Genomic DNA, 20,100 nt, shown 5'->3' on the forward strand with positions numbered 1-20,100 from the left:
ACTAAAGAAATATGATAGCAAATCACCTTTTTTGTCAGAAGAACCACCCCGCCAAACAACACAGATACATAATTCTTGCAACATGACTATACTCTTCAATGAGATATTTACAATATTCTCAACAACAAAGTTGTGGGTGCCAAGGAAAAGAGAATTCACACATCTAGACAGCCTTTTCATCCCCTTTACTCCCTCAGCAAAATACTAACTTTACCTCCCCAAATACTAACACATGAAAAATGCATGTAACAACACAATTCACTAACCTACAAGCAAGAAAATAGCGTGCTTTATGGAACACTACCAAATAGCAACATAAATGCTACTATTTGCTATTTAGCCCATATAATTAATAACGCTGTAAATAGCCACATTAATACTACAAGGCATCAGTATTAAAAGCTGCAAGCTCTGCACAACCCTGAACGGCTTAAGTGTTATCAATAAAGAATGTTTAGATGAACAATTAAGAATTTACATGCAAACACAAAATTCCATATCCTACATGTATCTTTTACCTGCTAAAACATTCCCAGTTTAGGTACTTTTTAAAAAAATTACTCTCGGAGGTCTTGAAATGCAACAAAGAATTCTGACCATAGGTCAGAGCAACTTCAGTTCTTTAAATGGATGCTGAAAACTTAAAACAAAAGCAAAAAAAAAAAAGCCAAACACACGACAATTAATTACAGTACTTCTTAATCTTATTCTTTTCTATATTGAGAAAATCTAAGTATTTGTTGCACAAGAAACAGGTGAACCAGGCCAACTGGAAAGGGTTTATTATCCCCTCCCTCCAAGTACTTAGCCAGGTAATTTACTACCTGTATCAAGTGACTTACGCATGCATGCTTTGCAGGATCAAGTCTCAAAAATCAGTGTTTCATTTAAAGAGCAGCTTCTTCAGCTTTTACTAGAAAAAAGGGCATTCTAAACATGAAGTATGTGTCATGGGATGCTTGCTTCTTTCCTTAAGATATAAACAGTGGAAATAAGTATTTTTTCCTGTTCTAATTTATGTATATTTTTAAAACACTTGGAGCAGCTGGAACCTTAAGTCAATGGGAGATAATCTGTTCTCAATCAGTACACAGAAATCATCCATTTTTGATCTAAACATAACTGAAAGCAGTGCTTACCTTGAGCATGCAGTGTAAAGTTCAAACACCACGATCAGAAAAAGTACAGGGAGAAGATACTACTTTCTCCTAACTTACGTCTTTAAAACTGAGCAAAATTCAGTGAGCTTGAGTGACATCAGAATACAACTTTGAATCCAGCATCCTGCTGGATACTGAAGACCCAGGTGCCAGTGCAACCACTGTGGAAGCGGATTAATTTGATTTCGTGCAGTAAACACACAATTGCTTTCAAGATTCAGCTCACCTGGTTACAGGATCTAGCCAGCATTTTACAAAAACGTGTGCAATGTTCAAACCAAAGCATAACAATACATAGCCATTCACAAAATGAAGGGCAAATCTTGCAGACCTCATGCAGGACAGAAAGTTCCAGAACGAGAAGCAACCTGAGACAATGTTGGGTGTTCCTTATTTAACCCAAATTCCTACTAACATCCATTTATTCTGACAATATCTAATAGGGGCAAAGGGTCTTCATTTGGTACTCCTTTCAGAGGAGGTGGACTTCAAAAATTCTGCACGTGGTATTTAGATGGTTTGGCCTAAATGTTTGAAATGCATAGAATTCCTTCAATTGGCTTTTAAATTAAAAATTAAACTCTTCTTTTGAAAGTCATGTCCTTGCAGTTCTGATGTAGTCACTAATCCTTTTATACACCATAAAATATTTTCATCACTTTTTTCCCCCTGCAATTGTTTCCTGATTTCACCAGAGAACATACACTGTACTCCTAAAATCATTAACAGTGGAGTCAATCTATAGGAAGAAGGAGAACTCAAAGACCTGGAAAGTTAAGAACATAGAGTTTAAGTTACTTTCAAAGGTTAAATTAATCTTCATTTACTGGGGGGATCACATTTTAGATGGAAGATGGATATTCACACTGACTCAGATACTTTAAAATAGTCTCCAGGATCTCAACTTTTGCCAACAAAACCTCTTCAATCTGAGGAAGATACAGGACACATAACCTTTTAATTTGAAAGATGACAAAGTGGATTACTGGTTAGTTACACGTGCCAGTAGGGTGATCCATTACCATGGACATTCTACTGCAAGTACTGCAAGTACATGATGTAGCCTTAATAGTAGCTAGAGCCTTATTGGCTTAAAAAAAACGTAAAAAGGGTTTTGCATGTGAATTGAACTTAATAGGTTTGACATGGACTAACCTTAAAGAATCCAATCCACTCAAATCCCTTTGAAGGCTGCAGCTGAATTTCATGCAAATCTTAGAGAAGTAGCCAGGCTGTTGGCATTTCAAGATGCTATGTCCCTTTCTTCTGCAGATCTAAAACCAGGCAAAACAATGACACAAAACCCTCCCACAATTTCAAGAGTTCCTCTTAAGATGATCCTGGTTTTATTCTTTGGCCCAGGAAACTTTGACATTTAAAATTTGAGAGCAAGAAGAATCTGACATGAGGAAACATATCAAAATATGAAGCCAATCTTTTATGTTTTTTAAGCACAGCATTGGACTAATGTTTTACACATTTAAAAAAAATTATCTGACAAGACCCTGCTATCATTAAAATGTTCAGAATAGAATGATGAATTTCCTCCTATGCTCAAATCTAGCACTAACGATTTTTATCTTTTCTAAAAATAATTCAATTTTAGCAATAAATAATCCACTGTAGTCTAAACCTTCTGGTTGTCATTTTGAAATTAAAGCAAGCAACTGTAAAATAAACATATTTTTTCAAGGTCACTAACAACACGAAATTCTGTTTACTCACCCCCATTAAAAATATCTAAAAATATTTAAGTGTTCTATGTACATTGATGTAGGCAGAAAAGCATATATATATTTGTCTGTGTAACAATATACATACTGACAACTGGAAAATTATTTGTTTGATGACTAGATTTAATCTTCAGCTGACAAACATGAGAGGAAAAGGAAAAGGAAAAGCATTCGTCAACTGCTTTTCCTCTTAGAATGAAGTACAGATGACTACAAATGTAACTAACTATAACCAAATCAAAACCACACAGTGTGTATAAAGCACCGACTATGCAAAGTAGTTATAAATTCTTGGTTAACAAAGGGCACAGAAAGTCCTTAAAGGAAATATTTTATTTCTGCTAAATTAATACCTAAAAGCATTACATTTCATCAGTTTCACTTAGGTTTAAAGTCCCCAAAGATTCTCCTCCTGAAACTGGCTATATTTTATGTGCAAACCAGGCTGAGAGCTATCTAAATCTAGATAAAACTCATTGGCTTGTAATCTTCACAATGATCTATACATCTAAATCTATATGCAAATCAAATGCTCTCATGCATTAACACATTCCAAAGCATCTAGGAGTAAGAGAGTGCTTTCGCCCTCTCACAGCCCCCCCCCCCTTCGCTCCTCTCCCCCTCTCTTTATTTACACTAGCTACCTAAATAATTCACACTGCCTTCTTTTCAGCCTGAATGTTCTTCTGTTGAAGCCTGCAATGAGCTATTGCAGTAACCAGATGGACACATGAATGCAGCAGGTGGGACAGATGGCAGACCGCCCTGTCTGACGCTGGCTGCCTCAGCTTGGACTGCCTTTTCCTTCCAGGTACATTATCATCAGTGTAGCAGAAAGCAGTACGCAGAGGGAAAAAAACCCTTACATACAATACTATATGAATTAGTTAAATAAATGACCAGATGCTTATTTGCTTTTTAAACCAAAATGCAATTTACTTAGAGAGTGTAAGAAGCATCTCCCCTCTTCCCTTAAAGGGGAAAAGTCCATCTCTATTCTCCAGCAAGCCCCTCAAGTAGTGTGCATAAAACAAAATAGGCCTGAAATCTTACAAAGATCTTAAAACTCATGACTTCACAAAAATTTTTATTCAGCTTCAGTTTCCAAATACCTCTACCCTTTCACAGGTAACTGTTCTAATTCTTATATAAATCTATGTATCTTCTGGTACATGGTCACAGTTTTTAGATGAAGTCTTAACAGCTATTATACATACAGTGAAAAGCCTCAGTTTCCATCTGTGTAGTATGTTCCTTGACTGAATCTCTCCTGTTTCCCATTTCAGGAGATATATAATACCAAGAGTTTATTACAAAAGATTTGATACTTCTAGGAAAAATGCAAACAAAAGCTGAGGCAGTAAGTCTTCCTTTGACTGCAAAAATTAACATTTTAATATGTTGCTCTCGTCTCTGGACCACTGGGCAAAACACAGTGAAGATGGCAGTAAGAAAAAACTGTAATATGCGTTTTGAGCAAGAACACATGAAACTGAGGGGAAAAAAGACATCTGATGACACATCTAGCAGAGTTTAACTGGCATCAGTATCACTGTACCACAGAAGTTACTCTTTTTATACAAGATGTATTGCTGTCCAAATGAGCAGAAGAGATTAACTTCATACTCTTCAAATCAGCAGGCAACTGAGTCAGAGTATTAATTGAAAACACTGTTTCAAGGACGAATTTTAAAACTTATATTGAAAAAAGGTATTAGATGTAAGTGGTCAGTTAGATGCTCTATGCAATCCTAATACTGTCCAGATGTGTCTCTCCAACCTCTTCTTCCACCCCTTGTGATATGTCAAGAACAGCAGCCTGTGTTGCTCCCTGGTCTGTCTCCCTTTCACAGTGCTTTTCACTCCTTTCCATGAAATGCACCTTCTCTGAACTGACACAGAGGAAACCACCCACCTCTCTCTCAAAAGCCAGGTAGATTTCTGCTGATCTACAATAAAACAATCCGTACTTCCTTGTTAGCCTGAAGTTAATACTTTTATTTTAAATTAAAATACAAAACCACACACAAATTTTACGTAACTATATATGCACACATAGAGTATGGTTGCTCTTGCCATATTAAACAGAAAAGGCATGTTGTGCCCTTTACTGCAGCTTTCATGAATTACTTGTATTTGTAGTCACCAAAGCTCTGAATAGGAACGACCTATATATTTACACACTGTACACCACAGTAGCATGACAGGGGCCTTTATATACTACCATAACAGAAATACTAAATAATAACAGGGTAAATCATATGGAATTGATTTGCAATCGCACTCAACTACTGAGTCAAAATATCCTTTTTTTTTTTTAATCAGAATAATTACATGAAAGTAAAAGAAAAAGTGTAAGTCGATACATGTTCTGTGTTAGATTCTGATCCCTTTGAGCATACTGGAATAACTGGAAAAAATGAACTGACTGTAAATAAACCTGTATGGGTAAACAAGGTCTGGTCCAAACTGGAAACTAAAGCCTGAAACAAACAGAAACTTATCTCGTCAGAGATTTAAACACATTCAGTAGGGACTCAAATAATAATAAACACAATAATATAGCATCTAGTTTCATCTGGCTCAGGGAGAAGACATAGCAGTATTATCAAAAAGTTTATTCTTGTTTATTTCTGACCTGGCAGAAGCCAGGAATTACAGAAAACCTCCATGGACAGACTGCTTTCATGGGATGCCCTGACTGATTTTGAGGACAAAAAGGTTAAGCACTTCAGAAAAACTCTGGATAATCAGCACAACTTCTGTTTGCTTATGTGTCCTAACTGAAAATACTGAACTTTAAAGTTTTATACCACCACCTCTCAGGGAAAAAAAAAAAAAAAAAAAAAAGAAAAAAGGTAAAAGAATCCAGGGATCATACATGCAAACTGACAAAATTATGCAATAGATTTTCATACCAGCAACTTCTAGAAATGGTGAACTATGCACTACCAGCTTCAGAAAAGCATTTCAAGCTATAGTAACTAGTTTACAACATTGAATAGAGACAGTAAAAGCTGTGCACTTTACAGTCAGTTTACAAACATTATCACACAAGTCATGATTTCACTATGATGATATAAGCTGTTTTCCCAACAACGATAGATGAACAGAACTCTGAACATGCAGGAACAGCCTCTTTAAAAATAAACCTCTGAGCCACTGCCAGGTTGTCACAACAGGAACACACACACACTACTGGAGCAGCAATCATAGAACCAAATTTGAAATCAAAAAATGTATTGTACTGGTAAACTTGTTCCACTACTGATAAGAAGTTAATACAATGAAAAATTAAGATTTCCCAAGCCTTCTGTTTTCATCAGCAAAACTCATAGCTGAAACTGGTCATGTATATTCTTGAAACTGTGTATTTAACTGTAGGTAGGGAAAAAAATAGGGGAAAAAGAATTAAATAACTGATATGGTAAAGGCCTCAAGACTGATACCAAGTTCCTTCTGGTTTGGACATATTTTCACAGTTTAGGTAATGTTTTAAAAAACTGCTTTTAATGGATTTATTAAATCCATTAATTAATAAAGTGGTGTGACTATTCAAGCTAGTTTTGTATTAACTTATGGCTGTTTTTTGCTCTCAAACCTATTCAATTCTCTTTAACTTCAAATTTAAACTTTGAATGCAGTCTTCCTGATTGTGGAATGCTTGCCATTGCTTTGTGGACACCATGCATAAGCAAAGCCCTCATCACCTGAAGCTTGAGGTATCCCCTCAAAAATCAGACCTGTACCTCTAAAAAGGTTTATAGGGACATCTTGACAGCAAAAGGAATTCAGTTGCACGGGTATCTGTGAAGACAGGATGTGGACCCTACAAAAGCAGCTGCTGTTCATAAAGGCATTCCAGTAAAAAAATTTTCATGCCTAAATATGTATCTATAATCCGATAATTTGCAAGAAGTTACTGCTGAAGAAAGAACACTGAATGATAAAAAACTTTATTCTGTTCTATGAGGAAAGTAACTGTCAATCCTAGTCCCATGACAGCATCATAGAAAAGACATAATTATACTTAAACTGAACTTGATATAAATGCCATCAAGTCGATTTTAAAAAGGATCAAATTTTCATTAGAGTTCTGCAAACAGAAGATCTGATGAGCTTTCCTAGGGCCAAAGTTGTAGAACTTCTGAAAATGCTAACCACTTCAGGAAAAATGAGTTGTGTTTTTTGTGGGTTGGGGTTTTGGTTTTGTGCTTTTTATTTGTTTGGGGGTTTTTCTGTTGTTTTGGGGGTTTTTTTTCAAATCAAACTATACATATTGTGCAAATGCACCCTGAGAGATACTAACCTCTTTTCAAAGTCTGGTCCAGGAACAATGGGAAAGAGAAAAAAACCAACAACAACAATAATAAAACAAACCCTCATGTTAGTAGAATTGCACACAGTATTTACAAAAAATTACGTCACCTTAAACATATCTTTACTTAAAACATGAAAATTTCTCTGGTCAGATAATATACTGATAGAAGCAGAGAAATGGGAGTAGCATATAAACAATCCTAATATATAACAACAAGTAAATTCTGCTTCCACTGCAAATGTATCCCCCTTACTTTTAATACAGAGCAGATTTTTGATGTTGAATGTAACAGATATAATAAACACATGGCTTTAAAAGCTCCCAAATATGCAAATGCAAAGGAATGGAAAAGCTGCCTTTTAAAAGGAAGTGTGTACAGAAGAAATAAGCAGACATTAAACCCTAAATCATAAAGGTATAATTTCAAAAAGACAATATAATCTACCTGCTCCCCTGTGTCAGTGACCAAAAAAATTAAACGCTGAATGCTGACATTCCATCCTCCCTTCCCTCTGCTGCAGAAACTGAAGCACTAACTTTGAACACCATGACATTTGCCACTCTGCCTCTGGTTTGACACTAACAGAGGTCTACTCTTAAAGGAGGAAAAAGTGCCTTTAAAAATCTCAAATACGTAACAATTCTTGCACTTCTCTGCAGCTGAGAGAGCCATTTACATAGTCCACTGAACACTGTTTAGTAAACACTACAAGAGTGCTTCTACCTTACTGCCCTTGTAAAACCAAGGCAGGGGTTCTGTTTTTAGTGCACACTCTGGTTCAGCGTTAATCCTGTTTTATGTTGTTCACACCTGCTGCCGACTAGCAGCCCGCTGATGGGTTGTGGTTTGTGCTGCTCTGAGACAATCCTCACCAGCTTCAACAAAAAAACTAATCACTAAAGTGGAAACAAAACCCCAACTGCTATGCAAAAACTGTAAAAGGTTAGAACTGACATGTATGCCCCATTTTCCTTACTATGCTACTCCCAACTGTTCAAAATGTAAAATTGGCTTTTAAGTGCACATGCTTATATTTAGTCCTCATGCCTAGCTTTTCTAATTCTTCTCCAGGTAGCAAATCTTAGAGAAAATCTCATAGACACAACCTTTATAAATATATGCTGCGTAACAAACCTTTTCCTTTGTGCCCAAGAAAATAATGGGCTTTGCTCTAACAGAAGTACTGAATGTTGATAAAGCATCCTTTTGTGAACCTCTACAGAAACAGGCTTTTGCAGATTTTCCAAGAAACTTCCTTTAACATATTTTCAGATGAAATTCAAATGGTACTGTTCTAGAAAACAGCTTCTTTTTTCAATCACAACGCTGATCGACACATTTAAGCATTAAAAAAAAAAAAAAAAAAAAAAAAGCCAGGAAGTCAGATTTTCCTCCCATTGATCCCAACAGTAAAACACACATATGGCTTCATTTGTACAGAATACTGAATGGTTTATCAGAGACAAAAAGGTGATCTGTGATTAAAGGAATAAGTTTGGAATTACAATAGTGCTCATATCCAGAAAGAGTAAGAAAATCAAGGAAAGGAAAACTAATTACAACAGAAACCCTTTGTTTGGTGTGCAATTTGTGCATCGAGATCAGGGATAGAAATCACATGCAACTTTACTAACTCAGAGACTCAGATATAGGCACCATTATCTACAACAAAGTGTTGTGCTAGAAAAGTCCCTAAAATGGAAGGCAGGACATACTACTTTCACACCTACTTTAAGGCACTCTTTATATGACTAGAATAACATAAAGAAGCATCAGAATATTTGGAGAATGAACTCTCTATGGCTCCTTTATCCTGTTATGCCATCTTGGCCTATTTCTTTCTACAAAAGAGAAAGCAGAAAAATGCTCTCTGTCCAAGAGCCAGTTCCTATATCTCTTAAACACTATATGAACCTCTTCATAAATAAAATGTTGGTGGGAGGCCAGTCAAGGCAATTCTCCATCTATTAAAATTTATTTTGCATCTCATGGTGAAAGACGTGCTGAATGACCATGACCATCCTTTGTGACTTTTTAATTCTGCATAGGAACACCAAGGTGTTTCTGCCTATATAGGAAGATAATACACACCAAGCAGATATATGTATTCCATGTTACAACTTCTCATCCAAAATTCATCAGCAGAAACAAACCAAGATCACTCAATCCTCACGTAAATTCAGCATTTCAACCTCTCTTTCAATACAAATGTAAAACCAAGGAAAAAAGGGGTCAGTCTCACTTTGTCTTACCATCTCCACCTGAAGCATTTCTACTTCCTCTTTAGTCAACACAGGACTGAAGATATTGGCATAATGCCAACACTGCTTTTAAGCTCACACAGAAAATATTATGGGGTAATCTTAGTATTTCCTGGTCACACTCCCTTAGGCAACTCTATACTGGTGCAAATGTCACTTCCTGGCAGTGAATCCTCGGACACAGGCTCCATTTCTTCATTGATTTCTTTTAAAATACTACCAAATCATTCATTTTTTTTAAATTAATTATAGAGACTGATCCAAAATCTACTAAAATGAATGGCATTCTTTCCATTTAGTGTTGAATCAGGGCACTACCAGCAAAAGCAAAAGATTCCTTAAGACAGATGCAAGAGCCTGGCAGCAGGCTGTCCTTCATACCTTGAAAAATCTCTTGTAACTTATCTAACAATGGTACAAACCCCCCCCAGTAATTCTGTCAAACAGGTGCATCTGCAGTGTTCCTGTTCCAGCATGACCTAATATGCAAGTATCACACATTTTTAAAAAATTAGAAAAAAAAAAAAAGGGGGGGGGGGGGAGAAGCCCCGCCCCAGTCATCCATCAAGTGTACATCCAGGCCACTGCTCCTAAGACATTTAATATATGCTAAAAAGATATAAAAGGATATAAAAAGCTTTCAGAAATAGAAGTGCTTCAGAAGGTGGATTTTAATATTGCCAGGTGGGGTTTTTGCCAGATTATAAAGTTGACTTAAATGCCAGGATACCATATTTCAGAAGCGGCAGCAGCTTACATATTGTCTAGTATTAGGGGCTGAAGTGTATTGCCGATTCCAAAGGTACACTATCATCATCTGAGGGGGAGAATAAATAAATAAATAAATGAAAATTGGCATTCCCTACCAACCTCACTACCTGCTGCCTTCAAGCACTCTTTTCAAGTATGGCCTCCACAGAAAAAAAAGTTAAGACCACTTTATTTTGATTATAGTGCTTTCCCCAGGCAGGAATTTTTATTTCAGTTTGAATCTTTAAACCATTACATTTTCAGTGATGCATTTTTATATTTACAGTTGACATCTTCATAGAAGAATGAAACCTTTGAGCAACAGCTCTAAAGCATGAAGGTTGCCTGCAGTAAGTACTTAAATTATTTTACACCCAAATGGAGCCAGTTGTTTTTAGCTAAAATTTAATAAACCTTAAATCAATGACCTTTCTTTTACTGAAAGCCTGCACTTGGGAAAACTAACTTTCCCAAGAAACATATTTTGGTGAGTAAATGCCAAACAAAGGACTATTTAAATCTGAACATTTTCTCAATTTATAGCTTGTGAACATTCAGTTCCTAAATTCCCACTGCTGCCTAATGTATAGAACAGTGGTTTAATCACATACCATTGATTTCAGAGTGTCACAGTGATCTCATTGACAGTAATCAATAATAATCCAAAATCAATCAAATCTGCTCTTGCACTATCATTCATCAAATCTGAATATCCCAAAATTAATTGTAGGCACGTGAAAGAAAAAGAACCTCAAAATAAAAAAAAAAAAAAATTAAAAGGTACAGAAACAAAAATCCATGAACTTTGAGAAGATAATAGTGCATCCGAGCATGCTTCGTGCCTGCTGGGGTAAGCTAATGATGAATCATACCTTGCTTTCCCAGCAAAGGCTCTGAGATATATTCTTTTTCAAACACAAAAATACACAGCAACTGAAGGCAGAGGACATACTAGTAAATGATCAAGCATTATTTCATGAACAGCCGTGTTACGTGCTGAATTTCAAATGTGTTGTCAGTATATTACAAAATGTTCGAGTATGTTACACTATGAAGAACTGCACACTGTAAGTTAGCCACTGCACTTCATAGAGTGAGAGAGGATAAAATTACTGAATTTCTGGACCAAAAGCATGAATAGATGTAGCCACTTATCAAAAGAGCTGTTATTGTTGCCGAGGACTCCTCTCTCAACATATTCACCTGTAATTTTGTCAAGGTAATAAATCCTTCCATTCATTACAGAACACTCAAAAGCACCCTGCTATTTAATTTAAATGGAAAAAAGGCCCAAAGTGTCTAAAACATTTACTTTTGCTAATGTAAAAGTGCTGGCATTTTACTTCATTCCTGATAAGCCGGTGCCAATGGATGTGATTATTCTTTTCTTATTCAAAGCATATCAGTAGTTCGAAAGCACTCTCAATCTTATCAGGTGTATGAACAGCACAGTTACTGAAAACAGTTTGTACTGCTCCTCTCTCTTTCTGCCAGGCTATCAGATAAACCCAACTAACTAACTGTATTTACACACAATCAAACATAAGCTGCGTCTTCAATACATTGTAGCCTGTTTCTGGCATGCTACAGGTTTTCTGCGTGACATCAGCTGTAACAAAAACAAGCAGCAGTGAATTAGCTGACAACAAAAATACAGCCACTCTATAGCACATAACACAAAAGCGATGTGAGGAGAAAAAAGAAAAGGAGGGGTGCGAAAAAAAAAGAGAAAAATTTTCTGAAGTAAGAATGATCACTTACATTTACATGGTGCTACTTGGAAAAGCGCATGGAAGCACTAGGATTCACATGTAGTCAAAGTATACCTGACAGAGGACTGAAGAGCAGAGAAATAATTTCTATTTGCTTTTCTGTTTATTTTATTCTCCTGTCCTCTAGGAACTGTCTGATTTGCAAGGGATGAGAAAAAAAGAAAGAAAGGAAGGGAAAATGGTTACAGTGTCTGAAAGCATTTAAGTGCCTTTACTGTTTTTGTCTGGAACAAGACCATGATTTCTCATGATCCAACTTTTGTCTGGCACTGAGATTAAAAGACCCACCACAAAAACAAAAAACAACACTCCCCCCCTAATAAGCCTCTCGCCAACTCTCCTTTTCATTCAGTGTGTCAGATACTGACTTTTCAGTACTAACTACTGAATAATAATAAAAGATCTACCACTTCAAGAAGGGCCACAGCTCTGAAGATTTTGCTCACTGCATAGCCATAGGAAATGTGTTCGAAAGCTCCCTTCATTCCTCTCGGAACGACAGCCACAACGTAGTATTTGAAGAGTTAAACGTTAACCGGGCTGTGCACTGGGCGCTTTCGGCTAGCTAAATGAAAAGTTCTGGAAGGCCGGGAGAAATCCTGAGTTTCAGCTCTTGATTAATTACAGCCTTCTTCAGAAGCTGAAGCTTCAGTCCCTGCATGGATCCCCTCCTTCCCACCACCCCCACCCACTGACAGCCTTTTGCTGAATACCTCTGATGGAGCAGCAAAGGGCAGGCACGTGCCACCACCTGAGCCCATCTTGTGCTTCTGTCTGGACTCCCGGCACAGACCGAGCCATCCTCTAGATTTGTGGGAGAACAATGAGCTGAATTAAGCCAAGTGTGCAGTGCCGGGTAATTCAGCCGATTGTTGTTTCTCCATCTGTGACACCACGGCCTGGTGATTGATGGGACAGGTGTCATTCATACTGATGTCAGCCACCGACAGTGGCTGCTCAGCTCTTTAAATATCACCCAGCACCAACTGGGCCCGAGCAGCTCCTGTGAGAAGAGCGATGGGGTGCTCGTGAGCTTTACTCAGTTATTGGGAATCCGATTCTCACCCCTTCAACGCTCACGGGAACAGTTGGTTAAAGACACGGCATTTCATGCCACTTCAAAACATCTGATCTGTCCCACTACGTTAACGGCTGCTATGAGAACACTGCCAGGGAATTCTTTCACTGCTGGAAAAGTGAATATAATTTAGCAGACGAAATCTTGCATTCATGGAACATTAAACTACCACGATGTGGGGGGGGGGGGGGGGGGGAAATCATCCACTTTTTCCTATAAGAATTTTGCCATTCTCTGAAGATAATTTTGCTAGCAATCCATGTGCATTCACTTTCAGAAACACACTCTAAATCTGTTTGTTTTTAAGATGGCACAACAGGTTTAGCTTTTATTTTTACAAGACGTTTTTTCTCCCTTTTTAAAAAAAAATAATTATGCTAAAGAAAACCTCACAGACTTTCTGAAATTAATTCCTCTGAAAACTATTTTAGCATTAATACTTGTCAACTGAGCATATCACAGTCCATCTAAGCAAGAAAATACCAACTTAAACATAAAAGGACACTGGCATTCATCCTCCAAAAAGACAGAAACCAAATCCCACAGCCAATTTGAAGACAGAAAAAAAAATTAAAAAGTAAATGAAGAATACACAGAAAATTGCTTGATCCTTTCTCTCTGTTGCATTTTCAATACATGGAGAATTATACAAACTGCCAGTAACTGGCTATACCAAGAGCATACCTAAAGAGTACATAAAGGAGTATGATTTCACCATTTTGTTAACTATTTTTCTTTATTAGATTTTTCCATCTTGTATTTCCTTAAAAACATTCATGTGTGAGATGAAAAAAGTGTTTCTTCCAAAAATACCTCTAGAAGCAAACCCAGAAACATGGGGAAAGGGGAGAAAGAGCAGCAATATCACGGATAAGGATGGACTGAATAAAACAAGCCACCTCGTCATCTCCCCACTGGTCCTGGCACCTTTATATTGGAAGGAATTTCAGAAATGATCAGGAAAAAGTTAGCACTACATCTTAGATAGACCTTTTCATTACACTTGTCAGTACCTCTGTATCTGCAGGACTTTAAATTGTTTAATATCTAGCTGGAGATGGGGGGGGGGGGGGGGGGGAGACACAGGGAGTGGGCTGGCTTGTAATTTTTTTTTTTTTTCATTTTTTCCTTTTTTTTTGTTTTTGTTTGCGTTTTTTCTGAGGCCATTCAAAACAAGCAACAGGAACTCCACATCATCTTCTCATTCTAACTCGCCGAAGCCATCAATCTCTGATCACACCTATTAGAATCTCACTGTAGACAACACTACATTTTGCGACAGCTTGACCAGTTGTTTAAGGAAAGAGTGTGTGATGGAGCAAAGCTAAATCGACACATCTGTGATACTTCTGACACCCCTCAGCATGGCTAATATTAATTTGTTTTCTTTGGCTAGGTAAGTGCTGCCAAAACACATTACATATGGTATGTAGTTCCAATCAAAATGATGAAAAGGAGATGTGCGGTTTCTTTCACTTATAGCAACATGGAAGGATACAGAGGAGTAAGAGACATCCACACTAACCTATGGAATAATAACCTAAAAAACCTCAAATCACTTTATCTTAGAAGTTTGGTTTCAGAACACAACCCTTTAACAAAATCTGCCCTCCTCCCACATAAAGACTGCAGCTCAAATCTGCAAAGCGGTTTTAGTCAGGGAAAGGGAATATAATTTTCAATTTATGATAAAAGGATATATTTATACTATTCTCACACGCATAGAGGTAACTCATCATATTTCAGTAGGTTATCATATAAATAAATGTGCACAATTCTGTACAAAGATAATATAAATGGCTTGATTAGACCGAGGACAAGGAACCTCTATATCATACACCCCGATATACTAACTTTCTGCAGTATATGGAGACCCTTCTCCAATTTCATGCTTAATGTTCTGTGCTAGTGTCATGAAAAATATGAATTTATATTTCTAATAGTATTTTTTAGTTTGCCTTGTAAATTATTTTGATCTAAATCAGAAAATTCCATCTAGATTTCATACAGGTTCAGAGAGGTGACCCATGGTAAGAATTAGATATTCAGCAGTAAAGAAGAGTAACATACGCTTGTCTTACACTCCGTAAAAATACCTATATCGCTCTAACTTTCATTAGGATGTTAACAGAGATTTTTCCTAGAAAGTCTAGAAAGCTGAAGCAAAAAAAAAAAAAAAATTTCAATTTTAAAAGTAGTGGGAAATGATGCTCTCATTAAAAAGCTCTGCTCCTTAAAGAGGAAATTAGGCAAGATCCCCTTTAATGCAAACCTGCTATATTAAGGAATAGCAAAGAGAAAAGCCCTTCTTTGTTTGAAGGAAATACAAATTAATTGAAAAACATTACAAGCATTATGTAAACAAACCCAAGAGATTTAAAGCTTCTGTAACATAGCAAATACATAAATTGTTTCACAAGATATACATGTCAAAAAGCAATAGTCTATCATATCTATCGAAGTTACTCTCCAAAGTGCTACTGAAAAGACAAACCAAAATCCTTTAAAAATAATTAAGTAATACTATCTGAAATAGCAGTACATAACTCAGTTTAATATTTTTCTTTAATGTTTCACAGTAATTTTACTTCTGGACAAGCAAACCATAACAAAAAAACTATAGGATTTTTGGTGAGGACTAAGGACCTTTAAAATGGAATGTGTATTTTATACTTATGTCTGAGGACATCATGATTTATATTAACAACCATATGTGGGAGGCTTCCCCCCCCTAAAAATAATTATATTCTTTAGGTGTAAACGTAACTGTGTATCCAAGGACACATGTAGCTGAAAAACCAGTTCTCTGATTGAGAGCCAAAACTTACAGGAATATGAATAAATATTAGTCATGTAAATTATTTGGAAGAGGAAATTTTTATTTAAAAAAATACAGCATTTTCTTTTAAAAGCAAAACTGTACAAAAAAGTACAAATACAGAAAATGCCAGGTTCTATGGAGAATCTAATATAAAATCAGGTGCAAATACTTTATCTACGTTGCTGGCCAGCTCTCTCCTCATGGATAAGGAATAAACAAACATATAAAAGCAGCAGGTTTTTGACAAGCAGCTGCACAGAGGGAAGTTATGTAGCTCTGCACATACTTACTGTATACATGTCTGTGTGCAAACACACAATAGATGTACATTGCACAAATCACATAAGGTATACACTATATACCTGGAACACACGCACGTGCGTAGAGATATATATGTATGTATTTGAACTCAAAACTTGCTATGCATAGACAGAGGATTTCCACATAAAATGCAAATATATAAAACAAAACCACACGTGTGCTTCTACAGATATGACCGTATGCACATATGATTACCTAACTCAAGTATAAAAGAGGATACACAAAATGTAAAAGAACATGTAATAAGTGGAATGTCAAGCTGCAGCGACTGTTGGTGTCATCCCTGCACTATCAAACATACATATGAGTATGATTGGAGACAGAGAGGCTAAATATTTCACTGTCAGATCATGTCGAGAAATGCAATTCATTTCTCTCTCATGTGCTTTAGGACAATGACAATTTAATACAAGGCCAGTGGATGTAAAAGAGATAAAAACTGAACAAACTGGCCCGGCATAATCACAGATTTCCTCTAGAGAGCTTGGTAGCGTGAGGCTCATATGCACTTGTAACGGATCAACATTTTATTGTTTCTTCCCTCCATGAATGTGCTATGAAGAAGAATTCATAGCAAAGCTTATCTTATAGACAGGGGCTACTTTAAGCTTTAATAGAAGCAAGAGTTCCTCCCTTTTTTTTTTTTCCTACTTATCCTATCCATTTCACTTAAGCAAAAAATAATTATTTGAGGTACTTCCTTGAAAGGTTCAAATAAGTGTCTTTTTCATTCCTACTTACACTTCCACAGGGGTGCAGGCAACCTCCCTGTAGGTGAAGGGTCAGTCCTCTAAAAACATTCCGTAAAATGAATAATCATGTCACTTATACATAATTCATATTTTTATACTGTAATTTTTCTATCATAATTTCGCTCTGTAACATACAGAAATAGCAGCATAGCATATGGACTGACATAATCTGTGAGAATAGACTTATCATACTTTTTAGCTACTCTAAGCAAAGTAGGTTTCAAGTATTGTTAAATATTATCATAGACAAGTTACCTTCTGTATTTGATGAATAGCACCATGTATTTGAAATTAATTGCAAAAGTAGGGTTGGCTAATGAGGCGGCCCTTATCTTTTCTCAGCAGTGCAAGCACAAGTATTTTTCTGCTGGCTCAATATTTTTTAAATGCCCAAAGTGCTATTAACTAAGTTGAAATCTGATTAAAATATGAACGCTAAAATATTCAAAACAGCTAATGCAGCTACACAAAAAAAAAAAAAAAAAAAAAAGACTAAGGAAATTCTTATCTCTTTTCTTATCATTAAGCATGTGTTTTGAAAAATAATAATTAAATAAATTGTTCCCTACAGATTCTCCCAGTTGTTTTCCTTCCCATTAGCATCTCTGAAAACAGTTTGTTAAGACAATAGTTATTCTTTATTATGGAACTATGGGGATGGTGCCCTTCTACCTGCCTCGGTTTAGAAAGAAATTTGTGGAAAATATTAAAGCTTAAGGACTGTTAGAAAAAGGACAGCATGCTTTAGGAAAAAACGGGGGGAAAAAAGTACAGAAAAAATGATCAGCCATTCAAGAGAATTAATGGATATCCACAAGGGCTTTGCTAATAACACGGGTTAATTACCGCTGCAACGCACCAGGCTCAGTAAATAAAAGAGCACAACCATAAACACATGAAAATGAGCAACCATTACTGAAAGAGGGACAAACCCCAGTAAATGAAAGGCTGTCAGATGGGCATTTCAGCACAAACCCTTTATAGTTTCTGCAGGATTTAAAAACTTGCCAGCAGTCCATCAAAACCAAAAAAGCAAAGACCTACGACCGGAAACAGAGAAGGAAGAAGGGAGCAAGGCCTGCCTGCTGCCCAAGGGGAGAACACAGGCAGGGGCTGTTCACTCACCCACACCTGGGGGCTGGCTTCACAACACGGAGCTGCGCGCCACCTTACCCACTGGGTGCGTGTACGGAGGCCGGGAGACTTCCGACTTTAATATTACCTTTGGGCTTTGTTTCTTCATAACAACTGTAAATAGCTATCTAATAAGACAAATGCATGAGGTTAAAGATCTCCACAGCCTGGAGAAACCGTGGAGTGGAATCAAGTGCTGCTTCCCACTTCACAAAGGAGCGTTCTGCAGTCCACCCCTTTCCTCCCTTTACAAATGAAAGACACTTCTAAAAAATTCTTCAGGAATTAGAAGCTATGCCAAAATATTTTAAAGAACGGTGAAACTGACATAAACTCTTTTATGTTTAGCATATAATCCCCTTGCAGGAGGGCACATATACACATAAATACATATATATTTACGTGCTGATGCATGTGAATACACACACACACATTCACCCGTACACAAACATAACCCAGACAGACTCGCAGGGTAACTCCACAGACTATTCCCACATTGCAACATGAGAACGATTAGAAAAATATAAAATATGTATACCGACCATCATTGCACTGAAGTATTCACGTGATGTGACACCTACGTCCGCTTTTTAAATGTTATAGCCATTCTACACAGCCTTTATTTCTTGTCATCTGTATTTTATCTGTTGCGCTCTAAGATGAAAATCTACGCACGCTGCAACAGCTGAACTTGTTTCATGTTTAAACGCTGTTGCACATTTTTAAATGGGGAAAGTAGGGAAACTGCTGAGGGTTCAAATTAATGAAACACAAGTGAGCCACAAAGGGCAAACGTACATAGGGCACAGAAGCTTTCTGGAGTTACAAATCTCCTCAGTTTTCTATGTTTGGCATTCAGAGATCATGTTTAAATTTCCTAAACTAGTCCCACTCTCCCTCCCCGCCTCGCTTTTTTGGAGTGTTTCAATTGCCTTTCCTTCTTCCAACAGCTGTGACAACTGTTAAAACAGTCAGTAAAATTAAGCCCGTTCTATAATCCTTTAGTCAACGTTACATTTTAATCAGAGGTTGAAGGAGATTTCACGTTATGAACGCACCGATTCATTTAGAATGATTAAACTGACACATATGTCAAAATGAGCAGATATATTTATTGCATCTGTTAGCTTATTAACTATTAGTAATTATTAGTGTTATTGTTATTGCTGAAAAAGCAAAAAGCCAAGGTTGCAGCTGGCTTTAAGTTATTGCATTCTTTAACACGCTCTGCCTTAAAATCAAAGCATACCTAGTGACGGTCAGACAGATGTCTGTGCACTCCTAAAATGTTCGGACAATTTTTAGATCAAATCTTTTCTGCCCTCATCCATAACATTAAGAACTGCAAAAACTACTATATTTATTTTGCATGTTTTTATGCTTGTACGTGCATACTCACATTACAATATATAGTCAAACCATAATTACTATATTAATAACGTGTAAAACTCTGAGGTTTCTTAATTGAGACACAGAAGCAGATATGTTTCTGAATGTTAGTTATTTCTCTGTGTCCACTCAACCACACATGCCTCAAACCCTACACTAGGACAATACATGGGGAGTGTTTTAAGATGACTTTTAATTGAGCCAAAGAGAAAGAAAAAAATTAGTTTGAATCTTGCACCAGAGCCAAAAAGACATGTGCCCCGATTTCATTTAAATGCATCTACTCTAAGAGGCTTATCTAAACTAATCATTCAAATTAGCTGCGAGAAGGTAAATTCAAGAAAGCTCTTGGGGGGGGGGAGCATCCACCCCCAAAAAAAACAAACCCAAAAAACTTACCGTCTTTTTACATATTTTATAAAAAACGTGTCACTTAGTAAAAGCTGTGGAAACTGCATTCTTACATTTACGAAGCTATCTCACACTATACAGCAGCTCACAGTGCACTGACCTATAAACCACATCTGAGAAAGCATCCTACGTCTATTTATTTTCTTTTATTTATCCCGGAATATTAGAGTGGGTTTCTCCCTGCCTCCCCTTCCCC

At 36.8% G+C, this 20,100-nt stretch overlaps 1 protein-coding gene across 13 annotated transcripts in view; it reads right to left on the minus strand.

Annotated features, from left to right (window-relative positions):
* ESRRG (estrogen related receptor gamma) overlaps nt 1-20,100 on the minus strand; it is a 408,134-nt gene that overhangs the window by 146,064 nt on the left and 241,970 nt on the right. The window lies entirely within an intron of this gene.

This window comes from Strix uralensis, chromosome 3, assembly GCF_047716275.1.
Source record: "Strix uralensis isolate ZFMK-TIS-50842 chromosome 3, bStrUra1, whole genome shotgun sequence".
Lineage (NCBI taxonomy): Eukaryota > Metazoa > Chordata > Aves > Strigiformes > Strigidae > Strix > Strix uralensis.